The sequence below is a fragment of the Mirounga angustirostris genome, unplaced genomic scaffold (assembly GCF_029215605.1).
Source record: "Mirounga angustirostris isolate CCGP_5_RB_7025 unplaced genomic scaffold, mMirAng1.0.hap1 SCAF_3, whole genome shotgun sequence".
NCBI lineage: Eukaryota > Metazoa > Chordata > Mammalia > Carnivora > Phocidae > Mirounga > Mirounga angustirostris.
The window spans coordinates 118,509,371-118,531,811 of NW_026991711.1; the positions used below are offsets into that span (position 1 = coordinate 118,509,371).

General features: G+C 39.3%; 1 long non-coding RNA gene across 1 annotated transcript in view; it reads left to right on the forward strand.

The window, feature by feature from the left end:
- Positions 1 to 22,441, forward strand: part of LOC135363770 (uncharacterized) — a 73,377-nt gene that overhangs the window by 12,680 nt on the left and 38,256 nt on the right. Inside the window, exon 2 of the long non-coding RNA XR_010409830.1 lies at positions 12,569 to 12,665. This is a non-coding gene — a long non-coding RNA (uncharacterized LOC135363770). The remainder of the gene's footprint in view (positions 1 to 12,568; positions 12,666 to 22,441) is intronic.

Here is a 22,441-nt window from a genome sequence, read left to right on the forward strand (position 1 = left end):
TATTAGGTGTTATGTATTCTCAGAAATCGATATTTGCTTTTGTGTCTTTTTTAAAATCCAGTTACTCTTTGTATGTGCTTCTATGGCGCTTCATACATTATGAATATAAATTATACTTGTGTACAGAGTATAAACATCATATGATTAAAAAAAGGGATGGAATCTTAGTGAATTATAGAGTAATAAGAAAAAAATGTTTTTAAACTTCTCAGACCTTAAAGTCCTTTCTTGCTTCCTGATTGTTTCAGGTTTCAGGTACTTTAACTTAACTGTGGAGAGTGACCCCAGTTAATAAGTTACTCTTAAATTATAAAGTATGCAAATTTAGCAGACTTTGATCAAGGGTATCAACTTGATCCATTTATGAAGTTGAATGCAACTTCTTGTGGAAAAGATTTTAGAAATATATTTAAAATTCCTTTCTAGCATTTTAAGAAAGTTCGGTAATACATTCATTCTGATTTTTTAAAAAGATTTTATTTATTTATTTGAGAGAGAGAGAGAGAAAGCACAAGTGGGGTGAGGGGCAGAGGGAGAAGCAGACTCACAGCTGAGCAGGGAGCTGATGTGGGGCTTGATCCCAGGATCATGACCTGAGTGGAAGGCAGACACTCAACCGACTGAGCCACCCAGGCGCCCCTAATTTTTTAATTATATTAGTTAAAACAGCAAAAGACAATATACTATTATTGACTTACTCCTTTTTATTAAAATTAAACTTAAGGTACTTAAATGTTAAAAGGAACTTCTTAAAATATATATTATATCTGCTTAAACTTTGTAATTTGTATTTGATAGTATATTTGGAGAACGGTGTGAATTTTAGTGACTAAAAATATTAAAATGGATGAGATGAACCCATTTCCCATTTTTTAAAGGATTTATTTATTTGAGAGAGAGAGCAGAGTGAGGGAGAGAGAGCATGAGCTGGGGGGGCAGACTCCCCACTGAGCAGGGAGCCTGATGCGGGGCTCGATCCCAGGACCCCAGGATCACGACCTGAGCCCCAGGCAGCTGCTTAACCAACTGAGCCCCCCAGGAACCCTGAAATGATTCCATTTTTATATGAGTAAATATTGAGAATTATTTTGTTTGGCAATAATGTATAAACTTAACAATTTATACTTCCACATACAACTATGTAGATACATACATGCAAAGATTTTTAAAAAACAGTCTCAATTTGCTTATATTTGCATACTGAAGTTCCCCAAAGGGAACAATAAACATTAGTTTTATAAATACACAACGTAAATTGTAATGTACATTTGTATGTGTATCCATCCCCCCCAAACATACACATATACATGCCATACATCTGCCAAAGTAAAGGAAAATAAGTCCTTGATTCCTGCACTATTTTTCATTACGGCCTGCTTTAAAATAGAATCTATTCATTAATTTAAAACATAAATAAAACTATTAACCAAGAAAGTGCTCACTGAGCATAGATCTTTGAGTAGTCTGTAAAAAACATGGGAATTCAAATTAGAGGAAGCACTTATTAAGGAAGACTACCATGTTGGGTATGTCTAGCATTTGGCTTAAAATTGTAATTGTTTTGTTCTTCAAAAGAGGTTCCAATTAATGAATGTGTCAGTTAAACTTTCTTGGCCTGTCGTGACATTATTCATTTGCCTGACATATTTCTGAAAGCAGTTATTCTATAGATTCAGCTTTTATATTGGGTTAGGTTTTTATAAAAATATTTTTACACAAAGTAAAGAGAGGGTTTAGCACATGACCAGTTGTTTTTTTTTTTTTAACTTGAGATACACAAAAAGTTAAAGCACCTATAACCCCACCATCTGTTTCCCCCACCGCTATCTTCCTGCTCCCACCATTTAGCAGCACCCCCAAAAAGAGCTCCCCATTACCCATGTGGTGCTACAAACTCTTCAATCTTCCTCTTTTATATAGAGGTATCTATCTACACAGGTTTTACAAAAATAAATCAGGCTAGCCATACTGATCTATAATGTGCTTCCCCCCCTTATTTGTAAATCTGGACATCTTTCCATATCATCAGTCATCATACATAGATTTTCTCACTTTCAATGGCCGAATTGCAAAATTCGGTGCATGATATACACCATAATCTATGTAGGTATTCTCCATTGATATTCAAATTATTTTCAGGTAGATGTTTTTCTTTCATGCTACTAAAATGACTGTTTTAATGAACGTTGTGTGGTTTTGTGTGCTTGCTTAGCATTTATGTAAGACAGATTCCTCTGTAGACCAGTTCTTGCCAAGCTCCCCTTAACCAACATGATGTTAGAGCCAAGGGGGCATTTATTTTCCTTTGCATCTTCTTGAGCATCTTCTCTGTCCCTTGGATGGCTCTCTGCTCTTCCTCCTCCCTCTTTTGTAGGTCCTTCTCAATGTAGTTTGCTACCACATTTTCCTCAGTGCAACCTCCTCAAGCTCAACCTAGATACTCTTCCCTTTGCATATTATATTCCAACTTTAGACAGTCTCATCAATGACTAAGGCTTTACTCACCATGTATATAGGTGGCACCTATATTCCTATCTTCACATTAGACCTCTCTGTTTTACAGAACCATGTAGCTTGCAACACATTTGTTTCTTTTTAGATTACTTTTGATTTATTTTTCTGCTCCATTCCTTTCTTCATGACCCAAGATGCATAAATTCTGCTCATTTTATCTAAAACTAAGCTCATAATTCTATCAAACCCTGTCTACCCCAGTATCTTCTATCCTAGTGAATGGTACTGCCATCCAAATGGTTGCACAGTAGAAATAATTACCCTTATACCATTTATCACCAAGCATGGTTTTACCTCCTAAGTATTTCTTCAATCCATCCACTTCTCCCTATCTCTACTGCTCCCAATTAATTCATGCTGCTACCGTCTCTCCTCATTGTAAAATCTTCCTAATTGAGTTCAGCTGCCTATTCTTCCCTTGCTCTAATCAAGTTTCCATCAGATTGACCTTCCCTCCTCACTTTTGCCTTTCATCCACACCAAGCCTTCTTTCTGTTCCTCCAATATTCTCCCACGCTCCCTTCATCTGCAGAACATCTTTATTTGTTTACTTCAAGACTCTGGGGTTATATCAATGAAAAAGACAGGAAGGGTTTCTTCTTCTAACCAAGTTTATATTCTAGAGGGGTAGAATGAGAAAAGGCATACAAAAAGTAAAATACAAAAATAAACAAGACAAACATAAGAGTGATCATTGTTCATTGTTATTTTCTGCTCTCATGCTATAATAGAGAATTACTAACTGACTCCTCCTTATTGGGTGAGCAGGGAAGCCTCCCTGAACAGGCCTCTCTTATAGTTGGGATTTGAAGGAAAAGGTAGCTAACATGCAGAGATCATGGGGAAGAGCATTTCAGGCAAAGGGGACAGAGAATGCAAAAACCCTAATATGGGAAGGAGCTTAGCTGTTGGACTAGGTAGGGGTGGATGTGGTGAGAAATGAACAGATGGAAGAAATGCTTGTATGTGCTGTTCTCTCTGTCTGGAATGTTTCCCGTTCTTTTAACCCATTAACTTCTACAGTCCTTTCTTTTTCCCAATGTACTCCTACTGATTCTTTGATCTCACTTCCCCGGGGAGGCCTTTCCTGACCCTGCAGATATGATCAGGTTCCCCATGTATGTGTATAATGCACCTTTCCTTTGTAGCATACATCACAGTGTAATTTAGTAACATTAATCTCCTAGGTGATTTGATAAACTTTTCTGTCTGCTTCATTAATACTCATTCCATGAGGGTCAGGAGCTGTTTTGTTCAATATGATTTTCTTAGTTTATAACATAGATGAGGGTCTTAATAAATATTTGTTAAAGTGAGATTGTTGGGTTAAAGGTATGTGCCTTTTAGATTTCAATAGATATTGCCAAACTGCTTTCCCCTAAATGCATACTGCTTTTCATTTCCATTAATCATAAATGACAGCATTCATTTTCCCTCATCCCCAACAGTCTTGCATGTTAGCATTCTGTTTAATTTCACCACTATAGTAAATGGCCACTTGCATTTTTTCTTTGTGAGCACCTACATTTGAGATAAATCTAATTATAGTAAGCTCATGTCCATACTAGACTTTTAAGGCCTAAATTAATTTTTTAAATTATAGGAATGGCTTCCTCCCATCTAACTCTCTAGTTTGCATGTGACACACTATACATTTCATACTCTTTGTTTGGAAGTTTCTGTGCTTACATATGCTATTTTGGCAGCCATAATCTATACAGTAAGGAGAGATTGGGTGCCTGTGAGAGACAGGTGGGTTCTGGGCCTCCAAATGAGCAGATAACAGAGAGGAGAATTAAAAGAATCAGGGAAAAGGATGAGACAGAGTTAGAACAGAAGGAAGTCTTATAAAAATATTAGAGATAAGGTAGGACCTGATGGTGTAAAAGACGTTGGGCAAAGTGTACCCGAGGTCTTGAGGAGTCCTTAAGAACTTGATAGAGCCACTACTTCAGTATTTATTCACAAAATGAAACTAGGAAGAGAAGATAGATTTGTTGGGTAGTAAAACAGAAGAAGGCCTAAATCTGAAAAGGCTTGAATTGAAAAGATTGGACAAATATATCTGAAACCAAGTACCAATGAGATCTTACTCATTTGGACAAACTTGGACCCAGATATCTGTAAATGTGCCCTAATGGACTCTTAGGCTCATAGTTAAGATTGTGTTCTTGCAAAGAAAAAGATACTGTCTTTTAAGAAGGGCCTTGGACTTGTGATGAGCGCTGGGTGTTGTACGTAAGTGATGAATCACTGAATTCTACTCCTGAAACCAATATTGCACTATACATTAACTAACTAAAATTTAAAAAAAAAGGGGGGGGGTGCTTGGAAAACCCTGGAGGAGGGACTTAGCACCTTATCCCATAGGTATAAGGCCATAGGGTCATCGTGACCTCAGTAGGAAGTGTCGGCAAAGGTAGTTGTCATTATTGGAACTTGGCCATAAGGTCTGCATGATCATGGTTTTTACTTATGGCAATAATAGTGAGCAAGGATCCAAGCTTGTGGACAAGGAACTCATGGGTGCCATAGTAATCATCGAGTTTCTAAAGCCCTAGCCTAATCATGGACTAAATATTAAGCCCTATCAGATGGGGAGTGGGGGAAGGAGTGAGAGGGCAGGGTATTTGAATTAGCCTAAGGACTGAAACAAGGCTGCAGGAAATTATGGCCTGAGCCATGGAAGGCTGGAGGAAGAAGGCAGAGGGAAGTGAGGTGGAGTCTAACAGTGGCGAAGACAAGTGATTCACTATGGGCTCCCTAGAGAGCCTAAATTACTGGGATGTTTTCTATCACCTTCACTATGTATGACAACAATTTTATAATTAATTTCTGCAGGTTTCTGAATTTAATTGTGTCCTGTGCTGACATATGTATGAGAAGAAATGATTTACCTTGGAACATTAGGTCCTAGAATGCTGAAATGCAGTGAATGAGATGGAACCCTGAGGGGTATTAAGCTTAGTCAGTCCATTCATTCCTCCTTTCAGAAGGATTTCACCGTACATTTTCTAGTGCATTGTTCAGGCTGGTTTTCAATGCCTCTTTGGTATGGATTTTTTATTTCTTGGCAGAACATAACTCACTATTAAATAAGTCTCACTGATAGGAAGTCAGAGAGGCTCCCTGCATTTTTCCATTTTGTTTTATCTCACAATTTGTAATTTGTGATAGTAAACAATTCCCCTCCCAGTATGGCACTTTAAAGTAAGCACTATTTATTTCACAAAGCCCTGTAAGGTTTCCTTTTGTGTTCCAGTCCAATATATTACCCACAAGCTCTCTTGGTTCCAGTTATTACAAACAATTTGAGTTGGCAAATGCACTTGAGCACTCATTATCTGTTCCACCTAGATGAATGTTTGTAAATGTAGCACCTTTAGAATGGAATAAAACGCCCTCTGAATATCTTGGGAATTATTGATGTTATAAAATGGGAAGAAAAGTATGTATTTCATGTTTTTATACATGTTCAGAAATAAGATGGTTCTAGTGCATTGCGACCCCTTAAGAAATGCTGGCAGCAATACAACAACAATAATAGCAACAAATATTAACAATAATAAATCACCCATTGCTTTACTGTTCTGCATTTGTCGTGAAGACAAATATAATCTTCCTATCATACCTTCTATTCAAACGAATCCAGTATGATTTTCAGCGTATCTTGGTAGCAACAAGAATATTTCACATATAACAGCTAATTTTTAAAGAGAGAATTAAGAGAGAATATCTCCCTATAGAGAAAAAAATCAGATCTCTAAAAATGATAACTCACTGTCAAGGCACAGAAGCTGGCCAACTGCTGAACAAAAGCTTGCAGCTCTATAGACAGTTTAGTTGGCAATCCTATCACTACCTGCTGTGTGTTTGTGTCCAGATGGCCTACACGCCCAGCAAATCTTTGAACCACAGGGGGCGATGAGATGCTGATTCTGCATGGGAGATTGTGGGTGGCACGCGCCTGCCCCAGCAGGTAGGCTCTCTAAGTGAACCCTGGCAAGCCACAGAAGCATTGCCATCCATGTGTGGGTGATGATTGATGATGCTGAATTAGGGGATTACTGAGTATGCAGCAAGGCAGCTGCGTAAATGGACATTTCCCTTCCCTGATCTGAGACAATGTTTCTCAAGGTGTGTGTGGTTTGAGGACTCCCCCTGAATTGGGATTATTTGGGTGTCTGTTAAAACTGCTTAGTGGATCCAACCTCTGACTTAATCAATCTCTACAGAGAGTTCAGGAGTCTGTACTATTTTAACAAAATGTATTTTTATTTTTATTTATTTATTTTTTAAAGATTTTATTTATTTTACAGAGAGAGACACAGAGAGAGCAGGAACACAAGCAGGGGGAGTGGGAGAGGGAGAAGCAGACTTTCCGCCGAGCAGGGAGCCCGATGTGGGGCTCGATCCCAGGACCCTGGGATCATGACCTGAGCGGAAGGCAGATGCTTAATGACTGAGCCACCCAGGCGCCCCAACAAAATGTATTTTTAAACAAGCTCTCTGGATGGTTCTTCTGAGCACTAAATTTGAGAACCATTGATTCACTATCAGCAGAATGATACTTAAGACATGCAAACACATCACTTTATGGAATTTAAAGAGAGCGCAAAGGCCCATCTGTCCATTGGCACAGCCACCTGCTACCGGTACCCGGGTGGCTGGCTAACCCCATAGCTTTCTCTGACCCCTGGGAGTCTTTGGCAAACAGTGAATTCCCTCAATATTTACATATGTAGAATGCAATTTATGGCAACCATACAATTGAAATTTTCTAGGACGGTTCCAGTTTCATGTTACTTCATTCTTTTCAATAAAAGTAGCCTATCTAAATGAATTAATATTTTATAATTCTGCAACAGCAAATATTTTGGTACTAAATCATGTATTTGAAAAAAATCTCGTTTACCCCTGCCCTTTCTGCGTCATTCAAGCAGCACCAAGAACAGGTGATATGTACTCTTCTCCAGATTAGAGTGACGCAGAGACTAATTAATGAAATTCCTGGCTTTAATCTTTTAACTTTAAAAAAAATACGTAACAGAGGCAGTAGTCTGAAAGCCAAAGCACTTTTGAGTGGAGTGAAACAGAGTCAGAGAGACAGAAGTGGTTTTTTGGTGAATTGTTTTTAATTCTAAAAGCTTTATTTTTAATATCAAGAGCCAAGTGTGAGAGAGAGAACAGCCTGCATGAAAACCAGAGTGCCAAGAAGGCACCATAATGGTAAAAATAATCTCTTCACAAATAGAATAGGAAGTACATTTTCTTTTCCTGCTGGTGGTGGGAAAGAAGCTGAGTGACTATGACTAAGGTTCGTCATGGATTGTCTTTGAGAAAGAGCCCAGTGTCCTAGGCCAAGTCCTAAAGTGTAGAGTGGGGATAGTTGGCGGAGAGAGAGAGAAACTCCAAATAAATTGGGCAAGAGTTGAATCTCAGAGCAGAAGAAACATTACAGGGCTTCCAAGGATATAGCTGGGCATTTGCAAAGCCCACTGTGCTGCATGAAATGCAAAGTAACTACCTCAGTAGATGGGCCTGGGGGCCTGAACGAGCTGACTTGGAGAGACTCAGTGTTGGTAGTAAATGCAAAGTGACCTTGCTGGACCCAGAAGCCAAGAGAAAAAGGTCACTGGAGCCCTTTAATTACTGAGGCCAATGAACAGAAGAGTGAAACGAACAACTCAGGGAGGCCCTGTACAAAGACAAGCACATCCCCTCCTCCATGCCAGGACATTACCTATGTGATATATACCTTGAGGTTTTTATTGATTGATTGATTGATTGATTGATTATATCCTGAGGTTTTAGACCACCCTTAAGGAGATAGAAATGGAGTGGAAGAATCTCAAGTTTGCCTGAGTGTCTTTAGACAAAAGACCCCAAGTTTTAAACTGGAAGTCACTGCATCATGTAGTCAGTGAAATGTCCAATTTAATACAACTTTGTGAAGTTTCATATGAACAAATTCACAAATTAATAACAAGAAATTGTCAGACCACATGTTCTGATATTTTGACCTAGAAAACGTGGTCATCATGTTTATACCAGGCTATTCTACCTTAAATTTTCCTAAAATTGTTTTCCAAATATTCTAGTCTATCTAACTTGCAGCTCTGTAACCAGTTTAAGATCAATGTGTCCTCTATTCTCTCTCTTATAGCTTCTGTGTCTCTGGAAGTATGAAAGATACTGAATGTATGAATGAATGATCTACTCAAGTGTACATGGCATCTCAATTTCAATAAATTAGTTGCTGAGGAAACATACTAATGGATAAAATGCGTAAAAAATATAGTTTGGATTTTTTTGCATGAAAACTTAGGTTGCCCTTAACTTGGGAATTTATATAATATGTAGGACACCTGAACAGAAATAAAGCTCATTAAAGCAACCATCTGTTAAAAGTGTCACTTGTGTGTCTCTCTTTCCCTCTTTTTTTTTGGCTCTAGGCACCAGAATCTTGATAATGTCAGCTAAGCCCTACAAATCTACATCTTGATCTAGAGGATTCTTTTTATTTTTATTTTTATTTTTTTTAAAGATTTTATTTATTAGTGAGAGAGAGAGAGAGAGCACAAGAGTGGGGAGTGGGAGAGGGAGAAGCAGACTCCCTGCTGAGCAGGGAGCCCGATGCGGGACTCGATCCAGGGACTCCAGGATCATGACCTGAGCCGAAGGCAGTCGCTTAACCAACTGAGCCACCCAGGTGCCCTAGAGGATTCTTTACATTGGCAATAAAATGATTTGGATTAGAAAAACACCTACTAGACAGAGTATATACATTTTGCCACAAAATATATTATCCTTTTTTTTTTTTGGTTCCTATCATATGCTTGTCATTTTGTTTCTGTACTTTATGCGGTAGACATTGCTATCTGGTTACCAAATTTCCTGGGCTCTTAGCTAGACTACTAACTCCCTTGTAGTTAGGTCTGGCCATATGTCTAATTCCTAGTCAATAAAATGAGAGTGGAAATGACATAGGCCACTTCCAAGCCAGGTTCCTAGGAGACTTCCATATGGAATAATACTCTATAGTCTTCCCCTGCCTGGTTCAATCTAAGTAGATATAGTGCATGTTGAAGATGGCAAAATAACAAAGCAAAACAAACATGGGTCCCTGACTCACCACTTGAAGAAGAGTCTCACCCATAAGAAGTGTTCATTTTGGGTGCTGAGTGAGCAAGAAATAAACTGTTACATTAAGTCATTGAAACTCAGGGGTTTTCTATTTCACTAGCATTAACTGCTAGACTTACAAGTTCATACAACAGTCTACAAAGTGAGATGTGAACTTCTAGTTTTTCCCTCAATAAGAAATTGGTAAAAACCCTTAATTAGGTGGTAGGCTTTTACGTTATTCAAGCAAAAATACAAAAAATGACTCAAATAATTTGAAATAATACAATTGCTACTTTATATTAAGGACCTACTGTGTTCTAGAAATGGTCATAAGCATTTTGTATTTATCATCTCATTTAATACTCATTTAAGGTTTTATATTAGGTACTAAGATTACCCATTATGAACTCATGGAGGTTAAGTTACTAGACCAAGATCACACTACTGGTAAGTGGTTGTGACAAGATTCAAACCCGATCTGTGGTTCCAAACCTTAAGTTCTTGAACTTAATGTTATGCCCTGTGTCTTTCTTTCCCAGTGTGGTCTGTGCTAGGGTATTCTTATGTCAGAGCTTTACTACTTTTGCAGGGTTTTTATTAGTTTCCATCTGCAATTGTGCCAAATTCATTTTATGTATTGGATTTAAACATTTGTATTTCTTTTTTTTTTTTTAAGGTTTAAATTCTCAAAGATTCCCTGTAAATACCTTCCACAGGTCACATACTTTCCCAAGAATTACTCTATTTGCCAGTCAATAATGAGGGCCCTTTTTTTTCCTGACCAACAGATGGGAATGATGGTTTTTTAGTTTCTTTGCTTTTGCTCCTTTTTGAGGGAAGAGCAACTTCCATGATTGGAATCCAAACTGAAAGTGGATACCCCCATTGGGTAAAAACATAGATGCCAACTTTATTGCAATCCCATCTGGAATCTTTCCTGGCTGTAGCAGTTCAGTGATATTACTACAAACAATTTCATACCCCATGTTGTGAAGGCTGTTTCAATTATCTGCTGCTATAGATAACTACCCAAACAATCAATGATTTTAAAATAATTTTTTCTTAGGGTGCCTGGGTAGCTCTTTCAATTAAGCGGCCAACTCTTGCTTTCAGCTCAAGTCATGGTGTTAGAGTCCTGGGATTGAGCCCCACATTGGGCTCTGTAATCAGCGGGAAGTCTGTGTAAGGATTCTCTCTTCTTCTCCCTCTGTCCCTCCCCCCTGGCTCACACTCTCCAACATGCTCTCTCTCAAATAAATAAATAAATCCTTTTTAGAAAATGTGATTTAAAATAATTTATTCTTATCTCTCTTAATTCTGTGCATTTACTGGGCTCAGTTGGGTGATTCTGATTTGGGGTCTCTAATGCAGTTGAAGTTAGATATTGGCTGGCACTGGAGTTATCTGAGGACTCAACTAGATATTCAAGAGTGTTTTTTCTCTCATGTCTGGTGCCTGGGCTGAGATGGCTTGAATAGCTGGGTACTACCTGGGCATATCTCTCTACATGGCCCTTCCATGGGGCTAGCTTGGGCTTCATTACAGCATGGAAGTCTCAGGTTAATCAAAGGTCTCATATGGTAGCTGCCCTAGGGAAAGCATTCCAAGGGATCAAGGTAGAAGCTGCAAGGCTTCTTCTGACCTAGCCTCCTTGGAAGCCAGGCAGCATCAATCCCAGTGCATTCTATTGATTCTGTGATAACCAGTAGAAGTCAAGAACAGGGGGTACATAGAGGCATGAGTACTGGGAGGCATGGTTCACTGGGAGACCATCTTTGGAGAATAGGTACCTCACAGGGTAAACCTATAATGTTTTCCCTTATGCTAATCCAGTCAAAGGAAACAGACAAAAAAGATACGGCTAAGACTTCTAATGCCACCAGAAGTAGCTTCCAAGTTCTCTCCTATCCTTTGACTGGTTCCCAGAAGATGTTCAAATTTTCCTTCAATTTAACGCTGCTTTCTGCCACCTGGTTACTTCAATTAGCAACTGCTTCTGCTGTCTTTATCTCAGAGTATAACCTTGTCATTATTGCTGAGCTTTGACCTTGCCATTGCAATGATGTGAACTTCACTGCTTCTCCTTAAGTTTGATAGACCTATGATTTACTTGGAAGAGTCTTTCCATGGACATCAGTGTTATGGATTTTTATTAGGCTCCCAAAAGGTAGTTTCCTCAAAATCGTATGGATTTTTCCATCACTATATTTTGGTAAAGTTCCTTCAGGTTAAAGGCATCACTCAGAGACATACACCAAATTATCTGTCTATTCCCTGCCAGTGTCTTCTGTTTCCTGGGATTCCAATATTTGTACTATAATCCCTTCACTGCTTAACCCAAGAAACCTTTGATCAGACGTACTATATGATAGAATTATTGGGGGTGGTGGTGAAGAAGGCAGCAAATGTGCAACTTTCATGATCCTAACTCATCATTCTGCACTGCTGGGCATTTTAAGGATCCAAACTGAGATTGCTGAGTTTAAACTATGTAAAAATGAAGGCGCAGAGATAAACAGATGAAGATTAAAATGCCAGCTTTATTACTGATTTACAGCTCTAGCTTTAGATCTGTGGCCAAAGAGATTGCTAACAATCCCATGCCCCACCTTCCCCACAGGTTGAACTGCCCCCCTGCAAAACAAACAAACAAACAAAAAACCACCCTGTCTACTAGGGTTATCACATCATGAAGAGCAAACCAGAATGTAAGAGTCACATGGCCAGGCTGGCTCCTCAAGAAAACCCAGAAGGGGCCAGCCCAGCCAACATGTCCTTCCTCAAAACTCACCAATCAGACAAATCATTTCTCTCATGAGTTAATAAGTGAGGAAGTGGGGAGAGGCTGGAATATTCCTCTTCTACTTATCTTTTCATGGGAAACATGAGAATAAGGGAGTATGTGTTTTTCCTTTTTCCATCCTAGGACATCCTCCCTCTCCCCTGGGATGTTGGGGAAAAGGCACAGGAGGGCTGGTGGTGGCCTGCCGTGGCTTGTGAGAGTTTCTGAATTAGACACATATGTAAGTATCCCCACCCACCTCCGAACCTTTTTTTTTTTTTTAAAGATTTTATTTATTTGACGGAGAGAGACACAGCAAGAGAGGGAACACAAGCAGGGGGAGTGGGAGAGGGAGAAGCAGGCTTCCCACGGAGCAGGGAACCCGATGTGGGGCTCGATCCCAGGACCCTGGGATCATGACCTGAGCCAAAGGCAGACGCTTAACGACTGAGCCACCCAGGCGCCCCACCTCTGAACCTTTTTATACTGTTTCAAAAATGCCATTGTAATTACCCAACAAAACCACATCTATGTAAGTGTGGTAGGAAGATAAGGATAAATACAGCTGGAATTTAGATTTATGATGCAGAGCCTGATTATACTCTTCAAGTATGACCTAGTAATTCCACAATTTTTTCCTGTGATGTTTCATTTGAAAGACTATTTGTCATTGTACAGTACAAAGGAAGCAGGAGTGTCATGTTTTATATAGAGAAATATATGAACATGTGTGTGTGAATGTGTGTGTAAATTGCCTGTTCATGATAGAATAGGTATATGCATATGTGCTGCCGAAGCGAGCACGGAATAGGCATATGTAAATGTGATGTCTGTTCCTTCCTCCCATAAATATTTCATTGGTTTCTGTTATGAGTCTTGAAACTGGAGGTTTGGACCCCTGTGAGTTACCTCTCACATGTAATTTGCACATTAAACATGTATGCATGCTTCTTTATAGCTCTATAATTGTCACATCTACATAATATATGTGCTGAATGAGGAGCTTATTTTCCTTTTGAATTGAAATTTCAAAAATACAAATCCATCTTTGGAAGCAAAAACACTGATCAAAAGATGAAATGATACTCGTTAACACCAGGTGATGAAAAGTGTGTTGTAATTACGATGAGCAATAAGTTCTGGTAGTGGATATGGGGAACTATGCAATGTGCTTTACAAGTCACAACTCCACCACAGTGCATCTGACAAGCAGGCAGACCCGACCCTGGGTCTCCAGTAGTTACCCAACATCCCAGGAATGTTGTGCAAATTAGTTTCAAAGAAACATTTTTTAAGATCATGTAAGTAGATAAGGAGCAAAACAGAAGGTCTTTACCATCCCACTGCATTTTATGTTTAATAAACTCTTACATAGCACATATCAGGTATTGTTCTAGGTATGTGGCATACATTAGCTCATCTAGTCTTCAGAGCAAACCTGTAAGTGAGAAACTCCTATTAGCTCTGTTTTGGAAAGGGAAATTGAGGCATAGAGAAGTTAAGTAGGTTGCTCAAAGTCAGCCAGGTGAGCCTTGAATCCAGACAAGGCTGGTGCTAAAGCCCATGCACTTAATGACTCTACCTTGCTCCCTTCACCCTGAGCGTTCTAGTCCAGTGATCCTACTGTTCACCTAACCTAAAGCAAATTACTGCATCTTACTGGGCCTGGAACTCATCATCTTTAAAAGACTATTGATCTATAGCTATTCTTTACTAAACACATCTTAGTGGTAGGGTGAGAACAAATGGAATGGATTATTAGCTTCTCAGAGTTTTTATCTGATAGATAGCAGGATAGAATTTTAAATGTCTATGAGTATTTTTGAGTATTTTTTGGAAAACGAATCAGTTGTTGAAATTTCATAAACAAATGCCTGGCCTTGTTATGCTATTCCAATTGCAGCAAATAAAATTTGAGGCAAATTGAATGAGTTGATTGATATAACATGAAAAGCCTTTTACAGAGGAAGTTTCCAAACTTGAAGCTCTCACTCCCCTGGGCTATTATATAGCCTCGTGCAATTGCCTCCTCCATGTTCTACCAGATGCCTTCTTAGTAGTCTAGCTCCTGAAATGAATCCATCCAGACCTTACACTCTGGCCACAATTATTAACACTAATTGGTAGGCTCAGCAGAGCAGCTGAGGGCTGAATGAGCACCGGGAACACAAGTGGGTCCTCTCCTTAGAACCGTGTGAATGAAGAGGGTGGGAAAGGTCAGCGTGCTGCTGCCTGCACTGAATCCACTGTGGAAGAAAGGACTTCGGTCTGGCGCATCTCCCACTAGGGAGATGCCACTAGGCAAAATTTTCGGAAGAAAGGACTTCGGTCTGGCGCATCTCCCGGCAAACACAATTTAAAAGAAATCCCACTAGGCAAAATTTTCTCTCTGGATTTTATCAGATTATATAGATCCTAGTTATAGAGAAACACACAAAAACGAAGCCAATCTATCCCATATCCTCTGGGCCAAAATGAGATTGTGTTTAGACAATGGCTTTATGAACTGTGAACTCTACCTGTGGAGCTTGGCCCTGTGATTTTGCTCTACTTGGAGCTTCCATTACTGCTGAACCCAGCCAGCAACCCACTTCTGGCAGTCGTGGTTCTAGTGTGTTCTGTACCCGTGGTGCCAAAGAAACAAGGACAGAAAGGGCAAGAGCAGGATTTCAATAAACTCTCCAGAGTTTCAATAAACAGAGAGAGGCTCTTGACAGCTACAATGGGAAAAAAGTCACACACAAATTTCCTTTTATGGCAGCAGTAAAATTATGAGATGGATAGGTTTTAACTGGAGCACAAAGATGGGAGACATTTCCCTGGGCAATTTGTGTTCAGGTTTTTGGCCAACAGGAATGCATGGCATGGATTTAAGTTGAAGTAGAAAAGTAAATACCTAATGGATTCCAAGAGTATGCCATTAGCTGGTCATCATCAGCTTCAAAATCTGGATAATTTGAGTTCTGAAAATTTCTGAATGAAAACCACCAATTGTTTTTTTCCCTTTCTCTAGAAGAGATCTAGGTGTAAGAAGTTGGATAATATTTAGGCTATACCACAACACTTAAATAGGGCCCAAAGCTTTTCATCAAATGATCAAATTGAGTACAAGGTATTCAGTTCAATCATAATGTTAGGGTACAGAGAAAACACTTTGAAGATGTACCTCCTATCAATGATCATGAACTCTTTGGTTTGTGATTGATTTTTTATTTTTGTTTTTGTGTGTGTTTTTTAATCAAGCTCATCAAACACTTGAAATAGACAAACATGATGCAAAGGCCCATTAGGTGTTGAAGCAAATTTGAATAAGACCATAAATTCAATGAACATTCATGAATACTTTTTGATAATGAAAATAGAATCTCCAGGGCTAATGATATAAACATCAAAAGAATTGTCAAATCTTTTCTAAACCTTTTCTCATTTTCCATTGTAATTTATATGTCTGGGCATTCTTTATGCTTGATCGGCGCCTTCCCCATGCGCATTCTCTCTTTCCTGCAACAATTGAGAAACTCAAGAAAGAGTTGTACCTTGGTTTATAACTCCTCATGCCCTGGAATATTAAGCTACTACTGCTGTGCAACATAGAAGGACTCAGGCAAACTAAGATCTGTGATGAACGTTACAGCTCTGGGATTCTTTTGAAATATGCTTTCTTCTTTGTACCATGTTGTACAAAAATCACTGTAGTAGATGCCTATTAATTGACCTCTTTGTATGTAAAGTATGACATAATTAGCAATACAAGGAAGATACTCTTTAATTGGTCCTTTAGTTTTTGGACACAAAGGTTACATAAATATAGTAACATAAAGGGATTTCCTGGAAGTGTTGGCAGCTAAACCAGTGTTTTTTTGCCTCCAAAACTACTACTTCATATGAGAATTTTATAACATATCAGAGACGTTGCCAGAATCTTTGTTCAGTCAACTGGCATTAGAACACCAATAAACTAATTTAAAAAGAAGGAAGATGTGCTTCTAAAGTTGTGTGGTGAGACTAACATACTAAAAAATGGTTGATTGTAGCAGATGTGCTTCACCTGTCAAATTGATAAAATCTAGAAAGCTTTTACTTCTTCTGAAGATCACAACAGTTGGCTTTCAGACATTTAATGGAGACTGTATTCATCAAAAGCACAAAAAAGACTGTTAACCCAGTGAGTGCTAGCACATTTTTTGAGGTATACCAGCAGGGCTTTTCTTTTCTGGGGAAAACAGCATGAGCCATTCCCTTGGTCCTACCATCAGGGTGGAAGTATTTTATTTATTTATTTTTAAAGATTTTAGTTATTTATTTGAGAGAGAGTGAGCGAGAGAGTATGAGCAGGGGGAGTGGCAGGCAGAGGGAGAGGGAAAAGCAGACTCCCCACCAAGCAGAGAGCCTGATGTGGGACTCAATCCCAGGACTTTGGGATCATGACCTGAGCCAAAGGCAGATGCCCAACCGACTTAGCCACCCAGGCGCCCCTGTAACAACTTTTTAAAATAAGTTATATAAGTTTCAGGTATACGGCTTTATAATTCACATCTGTATATGCTATATAAAGTGATCACCACCACAAGTCTAGTTACCATCCATCACCATTTATATATAAAATGTGGGGATGAAGGAGGAAATAAAAAGGGAAAAATTTGGAATGTGTTTTAAATTAAGTTGCTATCAACTTAAAACAGACTGCTATTTACATAGGGTATTTATGTGACCTCATGGTAACCACAAGGAAAAAACTTAAATACACAAAATGAGAAAAGAATCTAAACATAAAACTAGAGAAAGCCATCTAACCACAAAGAAAGAGAGAAAAAGAAGAAAAGAGAAAGAGAGAGAAACTACAAAAACAGTCAGAAAACAGTAAACAAAATGGCAAGAAGTATATACTTATCATTAATGACTTTAAATGTAAATGGACTAAATTCACCAATCAAAACACATAGAGTGGCTGAATGGATAAAAATACAAGATCCATCTATATTACGCCTACAGAGACTCACTTCAGAAGTAAGGACACACACAGACTAAAAGTGAAGAGATGGAAAAAAATATTCCATGCAAAAGGAAATGAAAATAAAGCCAATATAGCCATACTCATATCAGATGAAGTAGACTTTAAAACAAAGACTGTAATAAAAGACAGATAAGGGTATTACATAATGATAAAGGGGTCAATCCAGCAAGAACATATAAGTTTATAAATGTATATGCACCCAACACAGGAGCACCAAGATATATAAAGCAAATATTAACAGACCTAAAATCAAAGAGGAGGAAAGCTTCCATACACCTTTTGCCAGGCCAGTGTTACCCTGACATCAAAATCAGACAAGGACACCACACAAAAAGAAAATTACAGCTAATGTCTTTGATGAACATAGATGCCAAAATCCTCAACAAAATATTAGCAAATAAATCCAACCTACATTAAATCATACACCACAATCAAGGAAGATTTATTTCAGGGATGCAGGGATGGTTCAACATCCACAAATCAATCAATGTCATCCATCACATTAACAAAATGAAAGATAAAAATCATATGTAACAACATTTTAATAGTTGTCTAAGACTCCTTACTCCACTATGATAGTACTGGGTGGGATAAACAGATCAGACAAATGAGCAAGAGCCCTGATTATCTGACTTCAGTTGTAGGGTGGAAGTCACACTGATATTCCCATCTTTTTTCTAGATGAGTGCAACAAAAATAACCACAACAAAGAAGATAGATAGCTCCAAGGGCCACTAAATGAGATTCATTCCTCTGAGGCATTCTACCCTTCTGAACTTGCTGAGGACTGCCTCAATGTCAAGCCCCAAGTACAAGCCCCCAGAGGTGTACTGCCAAGAGCTGATTGCTGGCAAATGCAGTCAGTAGGTTAACTAGGAAGCTATTCAGAGTGGGTGATCCACAGTACCAAGAAAATATTAAAGATCTAGATCAGTGCTGGTCAATAGAAATATAATGGGAGCCACATACATAATTTAAAATTTTCTAGTAATCAAGTTAAAAAAATAAAAAAGAGGTAAAATTAATTTTAATAATAGATTTTACTTAATATACCCAAGATAATCCATAGATCTTATTCAAATTTCACTAACTATGCCATGACTGATGCTTCTCTGGTTCAAGATCCAGTCTGGAGTCTCCTTTAATCTGAAACAGTTCCATATTCTTTGACTTTAATGATCTTGACACTTCTGAGGAGTCCTGTCTAGTTATTTTGCAGATATCTCTTAATTTGGGTTTGTGTGGTATTTTCTCATGATTAGACTTAGGTTATGTATTTTGTGCCAAAGTACTATAGAAGTGACATGATGTTCTTCTTGGTGCATCATATCAGAGGCACATAATGTTGATTTGCCCCATTATTGGTGATTTTATTTTTATTTATTTATTTATTTTTAAAGATTATTTATTTATTTATTTGACAGAGAGAGACACACCGAGAGAGGGAACAAGCAGGGGGAGTGGGGGAGGGAGAAGCGGGCTTCCTGCTGAGCAGGGAGCCCAATGCGGGGCTCGATCCCAGGACCCTGGGATCATGACCTGAGCTAAAGGCAGGCGCTGATGACTGAGCCACCCAGGCACCCCCTGGTGATTTACCTTTTTAAAAATTGGGATGTAATTGACACACAACATTATATTAGTTTCAGCTAAAAAACTGTAAATTGGGCGCCTGGGTGGCTCAGTTGGTTAAGCGACTGCCTTCGGCTCAGGTCATGATCCTGGAGTCCCGGGATCGAGTCCCGCATCGGGCTCCCTGCTCGGCAGGGAGCCTGCTTCTCCCTCTGACCCTTCCCCCTCTCATGTGCTCTCTGTCTCTCTCATTCTCTCTGTCTCAAATAAATAAATAAAATCTTAAAAAAAAAAAATCTTAAAAAACTGTAAATTCACAATGATAACCTCCAATTCCAGTCCAACACCATGAGGTTCACTAGTTTTCTCCTTTTCTATTCCTGTAACTCCCTTTTCCAACAGTGACAAACCTGGCCCCAATTATTTGTAATGTATTACTCCTTTGATCAATTCCCCTGTATGTAACCAATCTCCTATAAGCCATCACCACCCCTTTCATGCATGGATGCCTGCCTCACAGCACTCGGACTATGACATGCTCTCAGTGCTGTGCTATGTACTGGATGCTGTCCTCGTCTGGCTTGGACTCTGACTCTCTGTGCCTGGCCACCCTCCCCATCCCTTTACCCCTTACCTGGAGTCCATAGCCACATGAGAAGGAGTAAATACCTAAGCATAATCAGGGTTTAGTGAGCAGGGAGGAAGGGGAAACTGGATTTTGGGCAGGTTGCCAACACTGCCTATTATGGCACCCATTCCCATTTTGGTATTAGTAACCCACTTTTTCTTTGGGAAACTATGCATCTTCTCAAACTGTCCTTATGATTTGAGTGAGGCTCCAGTAAGAGCAGGCTGACCATATTGCAAGCCTTTGACCACTGTGGTTGGTTCAAGGATGGGCACATGACATAGTCAGGCCATGCGAGCTAAAAGGATTACATAGAAATAGAATCTCTTTCTACTGGTATTGCCAAGCCTGGGGCTGCTGATAGTCATCTTGTCACCACATCCAAAAAGAAAGCCAACATAAAGGAAAGCAGATCTATGACTTGGAGAGAGAGAGAGAAAGATTCCATATGTCATTATTACACATCTTGATCCAACCATACTGGAAGCTGGCATACTCCTGGGCTTATCAGTTATATAAGCCAATAAATTTCCTTTCCGCTTAAGCCAATTTGAGATGGGTTTCTGTCACCTGCAACCAAAAGAGTTCTAACTGATACAGCTGGACCCTAGAAGGCTTTTATATTTTCCCAACAACTCAGGAAGGCTGAAGTACCATAATTCTTAGCCTAATATAGTGGGATGAGGCAAAAACAGTAACACGAAAACTCCATGGAAAAATCACAGGGTTAATCGTGATTTAAAAAAAAACTCTGTGAACCCTAATATATTTTACTTTTTTATGCCAGTCTCACTTAACCAGTCTGTTTCCTTTCCACATGTGAAAAATGGTGACCACAATACTAAAACTTTCAAATCACTCCACCCAAAGATCAGGCAAGGAATTCTGAGCACACATTTTAAAGCAGCTTCAATTCCTCAAGAGATGCAGCTAGATGTGCTCTTTATCTTCTCCTGTACTGTGCTTCTATCCATCATCTAACCCAGCCAGTAACGAGTACTGTTGTCAGACTCTTGAACATACGGCTTACATAACTTTTTAAAAAGCAAACTCATACAAGAAAGAGACTTTGAAGGCCATATCTGGGCATCTCAAGAAAGCAGGCCCAAAAGGAAGTCAGAAGCCTCAAATGAACAAAATGGGTGTCTGAGTCCAGAGACAACGATTTGGTTTTCTATGTTTATTTTAGTCATCCGTTTGGCATCGGGACGGAGGTCACTCTCCCAGTTCTGCACTGCAGCATCTTGCCTGGGGTTAGCAAAGAAAAGCGAGACAAAGAGAAGCTGAGTCAGCACGACCCACACGGCAACCGTGACAAGAGAAATGTGACGCAAAACAGCTTTTCACACAGCTGCACATCTCACATTGTCTCTTTGAACCTAAAAGTTGAATTTTAGGGGTTTTCTTTCTTTTTTTCTTTAAGATGACAGATTTCTCTTTTCCGTTGTCTCCCGCGATTTCTGGGCTCTGTGTGTGTGTGTGTGTGTGCCCTGCCCTGGCTTGAGGCGGTGGTGTCACCCAGCTGAACCACACAGGTACTACTCCATGGCCAGTCAGTTCCCAGCGGAAAAGATGTAACAGCTATAATCCTATAATCTTTTCTTCAAACAATGACTCTATTTCACTTGAAGTAGTTGAAATGAATGGCTTTCGTCATTTAGAATCTGGGCACATATGGATGAATTAAAAAAAATCAAACCATCAAAATAGCAAAGAATATTTCTTGTTTTGAGGACAAATGTGATTTCATCATATCAAACACATGTTGGAGAGCTCGGCTTATTCTTATTTCCTCATCCTTCTGAAGTTGACAAAGATAGCTGAGCTACTACTCTGCCTCATGCTAATCGGATGAGGAAGGCAGGACTGAGTGGGACTATCAGTGGAGAAAGTTCTAGCCACATGGAATTTTAAAGATTTGACAAACAGAAAACAAAGCTTCAGTAGATGGCTGTATAAGATTGCTAGTAATTTATTTTTAATTATCATAAAAACAATAACTTTAACAAATACATTTAGGTTTGTTTTTGTTTTTATTTTTTTAAATATGGTGTGTCCAAACTTTCTTCTGGAGACTACAAATCCAAAGCCCAAACCCAGAGAAAGCCACCCTCTCCTGGATAAAAAAGAAGCTTCATGACTCAACTTTTTACTGGAATTTCAGACTTCTAGAGTGATCTAAGGAATAAATTGATTTTGTACCCCAGGGAGATCTTTGGAAGATGGAAAACATCTTTCGGTTCCTCTTCTCCATTAGTTCCTACATAATCAGTCACCACATCTAATGGAGTCCACTTCCTAAACGGTTGTTGGTTTGCTCCTCTATAGCCCCATTTGTTCAAGGCCCTCTCATTTCTCACCCAAGTGACTGCAAAAGTCTCTTAACTGACTTCCTTGCCCCAGTTCTCCACCCTGCCACAAGAATGAGCTTTCGATTTTGTATTCTCTACTCTCCCTCCTTTGCTGGATTATATCAATGACTCCAAGTTGCATCCATTATAGAACACATACATACAGTCTTCTTGTCCGGCCAGCCTTGTTCCTCCTGCCTCAGCTCCCCACTCTCCCCTACTTGCTGCTCCAAGATCCTGAATTACTTGGGAGCTTTCTTCCTCTCTCATAGGAGCCTTCCTCTCATCTGAGCCGTTCCATTTGCTGTTCCCTCCCCCAGGAACCCCCTCTGTCACTTTGTAGCTCGTTAAATGACTGCTGCTGGAATTTCAAAACTTAGCTGAAATGCCAGTGCCTTTCCAACATCTTTTTTGGCTTCTCATCTGCTTCCAGGTAAGAAGTCTTTGCTATTGCT